The sequence below is a fragment of the Homarus americanus genome, unplaced genomic scaffold (assembly GCF_018991925.1).
Source record: "Homarus americanus isolate GMGI-L3 unplaced genomic scaffold, GMGI_Hamer_2.0 scaffold58957, whole genome shotgun sequence".
Lineage (NCBI taxonomy): Eukaryota > Metazoa > Arthropoda > Malacostraca > Decapoda > Nephropidae > Homarus > Homarus americanus.
The window spans coordinates 2,854-15,000 of record NW_024740903.1 but is presented as its reverse complement, the minus strand read 5'-3'; positions in this window follow the sequence as shown (position 1 = coordinate 15,000).

Sequence of the window (12,147 nt, the reverse complement as noted above, 5' to 3'; positions counted from 1 at the left end):
TGTATATGTATATATATGTCTAAATAAATCACTGTGAGTCTTGGTGGGTATGTCTTTACAGGAGGAGAAAACACAGACTTCGTGCCAATTCATCTTCAGGGGTGGTACAGACTAGAGAGTAATACAAATCAAGGTGTATATATACAGAGGTGGGTGAGACCAGGTCCACAATGGTCAGGTATTAGGTAATGACCCTACTAATCTTTAAATAGCACACAACGGTTGGTGGTCAGGTCAGATGGTCAAGTGACCCGGCCTTCTCACCTGATCACAAATCTTCTTAATTACAAAATTGTCCAGCTTGTACATGCCGTTACTCAAATTCATGTTGAATGCTTCGGTATGTTTAATAAGACTAGATTCTATGGTGTTCCTACTGTCAATTGACTTACATGGTAATATTGAGGAGGCATTATCCCAGTCAATGCAATGCTTGTTATCCCTCAAATGAACAAACAGAGCATTGGATTCTTGGCCTGTCCTAACACTGTATTTGTGTTGTTTAATTCTAGTTGCAAGATCTTTACCTGTCTGGCCTAAGTAAAACATATTACATTCCTTGCAAGGAACTTTATAAATGCAACCAATTGTGTTGTTGGGGGATTTCTTGATTAACATTTGTTTAACAGTGCATGAGTTTTTAAATGCCACATTGACGTTCCAGGTTTTTAGCTGTGCAGGAATGTGTGAGAAATTTTTGTGAAATGGTAATATTAAGATATTCTTATGGTCATGGGTGGGCTTGGGGTCAGTTCTATAAAAAGTTTTCTTAGTAATGTTTAAGCATTTGTCTATGAAAGATCTAGGGTATTTAAGGTTTGAGCCAATATTATATATATATTTGTATTCCTCATCGATGAATTCCGGACTGCAAATTCTCAGGGCACGTAAAAACATTGTTGAAAATACTGACTGTTTGACTGTACTATGGTGGGCAGAATAATAATGAATGTATGAACACACATTAGTTGGTTTCTAATGTGAACTAAGTGTTCTTCTGTATCGGACAGTCAGTCTTCAATTCTGATTTGATCAGAAAAGACTTTTAGGTCCTCATTACATGGCCAGGAAACATAATACATCATCAACATATCTAAACCAGACTGCTGAGGGTGGTAAAAATATTACTTGGGAACTTCGTGTTTTCTTTCCTTGCTAGTTATCAGCATATATATATATATATATATATATATATATATATATATATATATATATATATATATATATATATATATATATATATATATATATGTATATATGTATATATGTATATTTATATATATGTATATATGTATATTTATATATATGTATATGTATATTTATATATATGTATATGTATATTTATATTTATGTATATGCTGATAACCACAAGGAAAGAAGAAAACACGAAGTTCCCAAGCCCTTTCGTGTAATTCACATCTTCAGGGGTGAGTACAGACAGTCTGTACTCACCCCTGAAGATGTGAATTACACGAAAGCGCTTGGGAACTTCGTGTTTTCTTCTTTCCTTGTGGTTTTCAGCATATACCTAGATCATGCGCACCTACAGTGATTTACTTGCATATATGTATATATGTATGTTTATATATATATATATATGGATGATGATTAAAATATTAAAATAATTTATACTGTATTTATTTGTTGTAGAAATATTTACTGTAAACACCCAAAGAGTTAACTATGAACCTGGAGTATTCTTCCATACAAATATTGTAATGTTTTCACAGTACAGTACAGTACTGTATCTCAAATATGTGACCACTAAGGGTATTTCATACCACCTTTGTCAGAAGCTCTAGATTCATACTTAGGTTTTTATGTTCTTACTAACTTGGCTTACAGCCATTACCAAAAAAAGCAGATTGTCAATAAATAAAACATTGTACATCTCTTGAAAAAATATCGCTTGATATTTAGAAAAGTATTTCCCATTTTTGGCAAAGAGACTGTACTAGGAAACCTGCCATGATTTAAGTTAATATCATTGCATCAGAATATCGATCTAATGGTAACTGTGTTTCATAAATACTTGTCAATTGCTGTTTAAATCAGGCATTTCATATAAAACTTTGAAGCTGGATCAATGTTAATTCATGGATGGCTTCTCAGTTTGCTTATCATAAACTACTGAATATAATGATCATGTACACCATGCTTGATTACTCAATTTACATCTACCATGAAGGCCAGACACTACAGGTACCATGATAAACTCCGGCGGTATTCCACCCTACATGTAGATCTTGTTGCTGAGGTACTCAAACATGATAACCCACCATCAAGGTTCCCCTCTTGGTGTTGTAGCAGCAGTCAGACATCCTGCCAGAATTAGAGTTGGGTCTAGGAGTTGAATAATGGTGGGCAGCCTTAACTTTGGGAATCGGGGAAATTTTCAAGTTCTCTGTTACCCAGTTTATTAATTTATTGTGAATCAGTTATAGGATTACACTTTAATATTGATTAATCTTGAATTCTTCTATGTGGTACATTTCAATTTACAAAATGTTTCTGAAATATCTAGTGCCCTCCACAACACCTGTCCACCGTTAACTTGCTGGTCTCCAGGATATGAATGGTCTTACGTGTGTTCGTTAATTTTCGAAACACATTTGGATGCTGTAAGCTCACTCATGAATGTTTCATAGTTTTCATGTCAGCACATGCAGGTACATATGTTAGCACATGCAGGTACATTTGTCATACACATGCTTATATTTTGCTATGTGACTTAAATTATAGGTAATTATTTCAATTGCAAGTAAATTTTAAAAGAAAATATTTAAATTAACAGTATGGAATGAATTATTACATGGAATAGAGGTTCCTTTGATAAATACTTGAGCTGTTTTAATGTGTCAGTCTGTCCCATGCAAAATGTAACAAAAGTACTTCAATTTATCTTAAATCACAATTTGTAGAGACTTCTCTCTTTCTTTAGTTTTTAACAAAATAGTTATCAGTTAACAAATCTAATGTGGAACAAGGACACCATCAACATTTTGTACATCAGTACAGTAAGAAAAATTCTTGTCTGACTGGATAGTGAAAGCTCCTTTTTGATTCTTAGCCAATATAAACCTCTATTGATCAAATCAATCTTAATATTGATAAACAGTAATTAGATAAGTCATTTGAAATTTTTTTTATAAATATTTGAAAAGGATAACAAGGTCTGGTACCCTATATTCTTGAGAAGCTCTTGTGTAATCAAAGGTGCTACACCTCCACTCTACACTACACTAGTTGCCCTGACACTGTGACCACACACGTACCATTGTGATAATACTTTCTTAACACATTCTGGTGCTTCTTAATCTTAGGCTCATACTGTAAACCCTTGTAGATAAAGTTTATTTTTTTAGGAAATTGGAAACTGTTATAAAAATAAATTGGAAACTTATAAAAATAAATTGGAAACTGTTATAAAAATAAATTGGAAACTGTTATAAAAATGCCCTACCTAAAAGGAACTGAGAAATATAAGTGATATGATCTTGCTTGGTGAGTTTCACTAGAAACTCACCATAGTGCGTTTTTCCTCAGCCAAGAAAAGATGCTCCGCCCCTCTTCAAGAGTTACAGCTGATTAGCTGTTGCAAATCTGTTCAATTTTATCCTGAAGTAATGATGTATTTCTAAATGAGTTTATTCATAATCGTTGGGATGACCTTGTCTGACGAGAAAGATATTTAGCTAAATTATATAAAGATACATACCTTCAATTATTTCAAACAGCAGATAGGAAGGTTATCGGAAGTATTATTCATGAATCAACTGTTAAACTCTGTTCACAAATTCACGCTTTCGGAGGATGCATTTAATATATACTTATTTTTACCTACAATAAGGCATACTAAGACAAATTATGAATCAGTAAAACTACATGATGCAAAAACTAAAATTTTAAAGTTCAGAATCACTGAAATATTACACGGACCCTGAAAATTTGTGGATGAGTGTGACAGACTTGACCACTCGAGCGAACAGCCGTCAGTCGAGGCGGGAAATATAACTGTGAACATATTCATATTTCAGTGATTTTGAACTTTTAAAATGTTAGTTTTTGCATACAGTATACTGTAGTCTCGATTTACTCGGATTTGGTTTACACGTTTGGTCATTTACGCGGCACCTTGCCAGAATGGAAATTTTGAATTACGCAGTTCATTGCATCATTTATGCGGCGAGAGGGCCAGACGCGCCGCGCCAATTATGATTCACGCAGTCCATTCTTGACCATACGCGGGAAGCGGCGCGATGAGGGTGCGCAGTATGTCGCTGTTGCGTTATCGCTGACGTCATATGACGTATCGGACTATGATTGGGTCACGCATCCTTACCTCCCTCCGCCGCTAGCTGTCATTGGTCTAATGTAATATGACGTGCCCAACCACAGGAAGAAAGAAGCCACTGACCTAGCCTGGCCAGTTTCATTGTTCTCAGCCTCCGCGTATACTGTTCTCTCTTGTGCCCGCTAATCTGTTCAACAATGGCTTCCGCTGGACCTCCACCACCCCAGAAAAACCTTGATTTACCTGGACCAAGCCGACCCAAGCCCAAGAAGATATGACACTCCCTAAGTTAAGAAGTAAAGTACAAAATCGTCCAGGACTTAGAAAAGGGAACCCGACAAGTTGATCTCACACGCCAGCATGGAGTTAACGAATCTACGATTCGTACAATCAAGAAGGATGCCGCCAAGATAAAAGAACACATGAACATCACAAAGTCTGCACGTGCTTCAATGGTGAAGTATTGTCAGAATAAGGTGCTGCTCAAGACTGAGAATTTACTGGTGAGCTACTTGATTCGTCAGGCAAGACGTAACATGGCAGTCGACACGTGGGCAGTGCAGGACTACGCCCGTGAACTCTACGAATCAGTGGCGCGCAAGATGGGAATTGCAGAGCCCAAACCCTTCACTGCTTCCTCTGGGTGGCTGCAAGGGTTTAAGAAATGTAACAAGATAACCAACATTATCATTGTTGGTGAAGGAGCCAGTGCTGACCATGCTGCCGCCATGGATTTTCCTCCATTCTTACGTGACATTATGGAGGAAGGACAGCACACCGATGACCAGGTGTTCAACATGGATGAATCCGGTCTGCTTTGGAAAAAATTACCTTCCATGACCTTCGTTGTCAAGTCTGCCAGCAAGTGTCGGGGCCGGAAGTTGCAGAAGGAGCGCATCACCGTCCTGTTTACCACCAATGCCTCCAGCACCTATAAGCTCAAGTTGTCGGTGATCCACACAGCCCACAAGCCGCACACCTACAAGAACAAGGACATGAGAAAGATTAATGTCCACTAGCTAACCTCCAGGAAGGCGTGGATGTTCACTGGTATGTCCCTCTCCTGGTTTGACGACTGTTACGTTCCCGACGTGAAGAAATTCTGCGAGCAACATAATGTTTCATTTAACATTTTGTTGCTCCTTGACAATGCACCAGGACACTCGCCCCTACTGTTGGATCACCCCAGTGTAAAAGTGGTCTTCCTTCCTCCCAACACTACGTCGTTAATTCAGCCCATGGACCAGGAGTTGATATGCAACGTTAAGGCTTCATTCTCCACAAAGAAATTTAAGCTCCTGAACGACTACACAATCACCAAGGATGAGTTGCGGAACCCCTTCTGAGTGGCACAGAAAGCGAGAGCGAGGACGAGGATCCAGAAGAAGAGTTGGCGGAGCATGAAGTGCGAGTTAAACAGTTTTGGAAAATGTTTAAAGTAAAGAAAGCTGTTGATTTCTTGGTGGAGGCATGGGAGCAGCTGTCTGTAGCAACGATTCGTCACGCGTGGCGGCATGTGTTGCAAGGTATCCCAGGTGGGAGGCAGAGGCAACCTGTGGCTGGTGAGGCTCAGTCTGTTGCAGTGGCAGTGGACCTTGCAAGAGAAGCTGCACAGAGTGTTACAGCTGCAGGCTTCTCCGAGACCACCAACGACGACATCATGGAGGTAATCAGGGATCCTGAGGTGACTGCCGACGATATGTTGGAAGACGATGACGTCAGTGAGGAGGCAGGTGGTGCCGCAGTACCAGAATAGAAGTTAACACATGGTGATATGAAGGATGCCATCGAGTTTGCCGAGAAACTCAAGCTCATCCTTTCCAAAGACCCTCTCAATCACCGATATGAAGTCTCCAATAACCATCTAGACCAAACTATGGAGCCGTATATCAAGATGTATCACAACCACATCAAAGCTAGCCGTGAGCATAACATCACTGACTTCTTCGCCCGCAACCCACCACAGTTGGCCCAAGTCCGTGATAGTGACAGTGATGGTGACTTTGAGGGGTTTGTCAGGGAGGCACTGACAACTATGGTGGATAGTGATAGTGATTCACCTGAGGGCCACTAATCTGCCCTCTGCCTCGGAACCAGCCCCCATCCCCGTATGCCGACCCATCTCTTCTACTAACGTAAGTGTTAAACCTTGATTTTTCTTTTACCTGGTGCAGTATATTCTTCTCTTATTGATATTTCTCTTCTATATTATGTGTGTGTGCATACCATCATAAAATTTAGATACTATTCTTACTACAACGTACGTATTGTATCGGAAAAAGTGGAGTTTGGGAGTCGGCCCAGTCTCTATTTCAATTAATCCCATATGTTCTGTTATTTCGCTTACCCGTTTCTCGTTTTACGCGGACCTACACGGGTTCAATTGACCGCATAAATGCAGACTATACTGTAATAAAGTTTTACTGATATGTAATTTGTCTTAGTATGTCTTATTGTAGGTAAAAATAAGTATGTATTACATGCATCCTTCTAAAGCGTGAATTTGTTACCAGAGTTTAACAGTTAATTCATGTATAAGATTTCTGATAAACTTCCTACGTGTTCCTGTTTGAAATAATGAAGGCATGTATCTTTATATACCGGTAATTTAGCTAAATATCTTTCTCGTCAGAAACGGTCATCCCAACAATTATGAATAAACTCGTTTAGAAATACATCATTACTTCAAGACGAAATCTGAGAGATTTGCAACAGCCAATCAGCTGTAACTCTTGGGGAGGGGGCGGGGCATCTTTTCTCAGCTGGGAAAAAATGCACTATAACAATCACTACAAATAAATGAGGCATATAGTACAGTATATTTTTCCATTCTTTTTGCATAATAATTCTTACAGTTAATCCATCATAAATGAAGTTAGTAGCGATGTAAGAAATAAAAATTTTCATCATTAATAAAGAGTGCAATCAATTGGAAAAAAGAATTAGTAAGAATGAGAAATATGATCAGGATACTGCCACTACATACCTCATCTTATCAGTGTTTATTGCTTCTTTAGGAGTAGACTGATCCTGTTAACATTATTGACTTAACATGAGTTCTACTAGATATCCATTTTTCTTTGAAGTTTTGTTTAGTTGGTAGCCATTTAGTTGGTTATAAATTTTATACATTATGATGTTATATATTTTTATTCTGCATTTATCAATAATCAAACACTTGTACAGATTGATTGTGTACAAATAATCATTGACTGAGTTTAGTGTTATGCCATAGGAAGAGTATGAACTACAGTAGCTTTACTGTCATAGTCTTGCATCATCACTATCACTCTCTCACTAGTTCTGCCAAACAGGAAAAGTATGATCTAGCTCACCTTGTCTTAGTCTTGCTCACTATCTCTTTCAAACATAGGATTTTGCATAATTAAACAGCAATTCTTAATTTTCCTCATGGTTCTCCTAACTTGTGTGTTATATCTAGTTCATATTGTAGTTAAATCTAAAACACTGAGAAAGATTCCTAGGTAGTTCCTACCATGGTATAATACTGTACTTCCTATAAACCTAAGTAGGATAATATCCCCATTAGTAAAATATCTGTAAATTAGGGCAGTTGGATATCTGTAACATAAGCTGTTGGTTATTGTGTTGAACTTTTAGTGTACTCAAGTTCAACCCAACATGTTTTATTCATATAAAAACACAGAGATTCCATCCATATACATAAAACAGGGCCAACTATTACATTTTGAATTACTTGCAGTTTTACATATGTACAGCATAGTGTCACTATTACAATTTTCAAATGCCTTGTCCTTAAATGAATGTCTGTTTAAGGCCACTTTCACATTCACACTTGTTATTTCTTCCAGTGACAAAGCTCATTTATTCTTTCTGCCTTATTATTCACAAACGTATTCATTCTTCAAAGTGATTGTACAGAAAGCAATGGAATGAGTTGTTATTCAGATACAGTAATTGTACTTACTGTCATGTCTCACAAAAAAATGCTAAATGCCTTAAAACTTGTGATGTAGTAATTACATGGCCACGAAGATCTGGATTTGTTGATACCTATAATTCCAGTGTTGAGTTATGCTTGTTTCCTACAAAGGGACTAAAGAAAGTATGCAACACCAATATTTGATCCCTTTCCCTCTTAAAATTGCATTGACTAATTGCTCTTAATAAAATTTCAAGAGATAAGTGTTGTCATTTTCCAGTGTTAGTTGAGTCATGTTGCTATCACCTGCATTGAATCTACAAGATATTGTTACGAACCCCTTTCGCCACTTACCAGCTTTCACCGATGGTTACCAGCGGCCAGGTCATATACATGTTGGACCCAGCTAATACGGGACCTTAAAGTCCGGCATTTCTATGGTTTGGGACACTTATAGTGAATACAGTACAGTATTCCCTTAATGCTCGCTGGGGTTAGGTAAAATGGACCCCAAGAGAAAGCAAAGTCTGAGATTTTCATGTCACTCTCAGGAGTGTGCAAAATACATATATAAATAGCTATATGCACATGTATAACAATATTATGTGTGCATAAGACAATATAATAAATGTGAAATACAGGGGTAACATAAATAAATAAACATGAAATAAGTCTGTATTGACATTAGGTCCACACAGTTAGTTGTGGCAGTGCAAAGAAAATACAGTACGTACCTCTAAAATGTCAGCTGACCCAGTGCACAAAATGTAAACAATCCCTGTACTGGATAGTTCCTAATGATTCATTAGTAATGAACATGCCCGGTACCTAAGTACTGTGTTTGTAATGTTTATACCGTAGATACCTATATGTCTAATTATATTCTTATGCATTAAATTAGGTAAATTTTATTAATAATACTATCAAATGTTTGATAATAGGTCCATAAAGTGATAGTGAGCTGTGGTAGTGAGAAATATAATAGCATATAGTCAGTGATTTGGCTTTGCCAGTACAGCAAGCTATTAAATCTGCAAAAATCATTTTTGCAAAATATACCTTGCTAATTATAGGGTGCATCTTAGTACCTGGGAAATATGGTACTCTGTACAGGTACTGTCCTGTAGTGTTGACTCCTCTTGATCCCTGGCACACAGCCTCAAATTTATTTGATTTATTTTCCAACATGGAAGACTGTCTTATCCACACAGAGGCAGCTCTCATTGGCTCTACAGCTACTGTCTCTACACCGCAGGTTAAACACCCAAGAGCAGCACTGCTTCTCTAAGCAGACACCAGTTCCTCTTCCTGCCCCAAGCACCACGTCCTACCGACCCCAACACACCGTCCTGCCTCAGACGCCCCCGGGCCCAGCAGTACCCCCTGCCACTGTCCTGCGCCTGAGCGGCCCCACACACCCTTTTTATTTCTCCCTCAGGTACTCCCTGCTACTGTCCTGCACCCTGCTGCTGTCGTGGACTCTACTGCTGCCATGCACCCCAGTGCTGTCATGGACCCTCTTCCTGATGCAGCCCCTGCTTCTGACCCAGACCCACACACCCCAGCAGGCGCATCTGAGGACTCTGTACCTGCCGCGAGAGAAGCACAACATTCATTGCCTCCACAACCCTCCTTCTCCCTCTTCTCCCACAGATCTCGTGTATCTAGACAAAGTTGTCTCCCCTAGCGGCCGGCTCATCCACGCCCTCGCCGTTATGTCTCACATGTGGCATGCACCGCCCGTTCTGCCTCACATGTGGAATGCAACCCTGCAGACAACAAGTCTCCTACACTGCCTGGAGGGAAGGGGGGAGTATTGTAGTGGATTCCTCCCCTATAAACGCCGTTTGTCGCTGACTAGCCGATCCTCGAATTCCCCAGTGTATGCCTCGTGGTCTAGGTTAGCAACCAGCGCCGCCTTACACGACTGAGGTCAACTATTAAGCCATGCCTACCCCCGCTATATAAGACCTCACCTCGTGGTGACTTACCTCTTACTACCCACAGCCACCAGCAAGCAACACCTCCTCCTCCTCTGCTCCTGCCTGGAGGCCCTCGCTCCCGCCGGCGAGCATGGCGACCCACAAGCTGGTCCTCCTCTGAGCACCCTCACCAACCAGCTCTCTCTACTCAACGCTTGTAACAATGCTGCCTTCCCAGCACCAAGCTGCATTGTACATCCAATACAACATGTATACAGAGAGCACATTGTGAGTTTCCTTTCTCCATTCCATTCTGAGTGTAAACCAATATCTAGTACCCCACAGAACTATGGTGCTCTTTTGAAAACCGTGTTATTTAAAAAATAGGTGTTAATTTAATGCTAGTGTTGTTTTAAGAACATGCTAATTAAATCCGTGTAAAGCGAGAGGTGACTATACTGCTCCGAGCCCCCATGTCTGTGACTCATCTGTGAGGGTGTGTAAATTCATAAAATTAGAGAGGTAATTCAAATTTTAAGTTAAAGCAGGGCGTGAAGCTGTTCCATACATTCCCCGCTGCTGGGCGAAGTTTTGCTGGTGGTGGATAAGAAGATATCATTTGGGTCATATGTGCTATGACAATATATTATAATATTTGTTTGTTTTATCTCAAGCATAATTGCTTTTATTGCACTTTTCAATTGAAACGTAAGCATCTTGCATTTGATACATCATATTTTTATGTAAAATAGATGCGCATTCAGTAATACAGTACCTCGTTATTCACAAGCCTGCTTATTCGCAATTTATATTTTAACAGGCATATTCTATACTTAGTACAGTACCTATATTCGCAAAGCATACCTTGCTTATCCGCAAAGCAAATTAGAAAATTGGAAGAAATAATTACAGTATGCTACAGTAAATTTATTTTCAATTTTCAACCTGAAGTGATTGCCTTCAGTGGACCGCTCCCGAAATCCCAGGTGAACCCTGTTATTCTCTGCAAATACCACCTCTCCAGGATCGCCCACTGGTCCCCAGGTAGGGTCGTCCTCTACACTGATGGTTCTGTTGACCCCACTACAGGTAGGGCCGGGGCTGGTGTCTACATCTCCCGTCCTGATGCCCCTGAGCCTATCAAACTGTCTCTCAGAGTTTCTGACGGGGCATCCTCCACTCAGGTGGAACTAATAGCCCTCCTTGCTGCCCTTCTCGCTGAGGAAGAAGCAGCACTAGCGTAGCTAGGGGGGGGGCGGGGGGGCGGTCCGCCCCGGGCGGCACTTCTGGGGGGCGGCACTTTTGGGTCTGCTCATCACCCATATCTGCAGCTACTGGAGACGTTAATCCATCCCTTTGTATCGGCGGCAAGTTATTCCTTGTCGTGTCTGACCTAACACCTGACCCACATCATCACGGCCACGTCATGAGCTACACCCTTGCTATGCGCCGCCCCCGCCACACACACAACCTGTAACCTGTTGAGGATTAAGGAAACAACTTCAAACAAGTACGCCAATGAGCTCATGTGATGTGGGTCAGGTGTTAGGTCAGACACGACGAGGATTAACTTGCCGCCCATACAAAGGGAAGGATTAACGTCTCCAGTAGCTGCAAAACCATGCAGTCTCGGGTCATATAAGTTCATGTACAGCCGACCAATCCACCAGTTACAAGCAATTCACTTCAGTTCTGCACAAGTCTCCATCGTGACAAGACGAGGGGAGGCTTGACGACTTTTAAGTTCTCTTGTGTTTTCGATCCAGTTATTTACTTCGTTGGAAGACATAATACTATAAGGTAAGAAATATTAAAGTATTGGTTAAAAAATATTGATGTGACTTTTGCTGCGGTACTGAGATTAAATATTTAGATTTTGTTTCACAGCATTGCGATTTTATACTAAGACACTATCCTCACTGAGGTACAGACAAAAGCCCCCCCGACAAAAGCCATCCAGACAAAAGCCCCCCAGACGAAAGCCACCCAGACAAAAGCCCCCTACTTTGATCGGGGTGGCTTTTGTC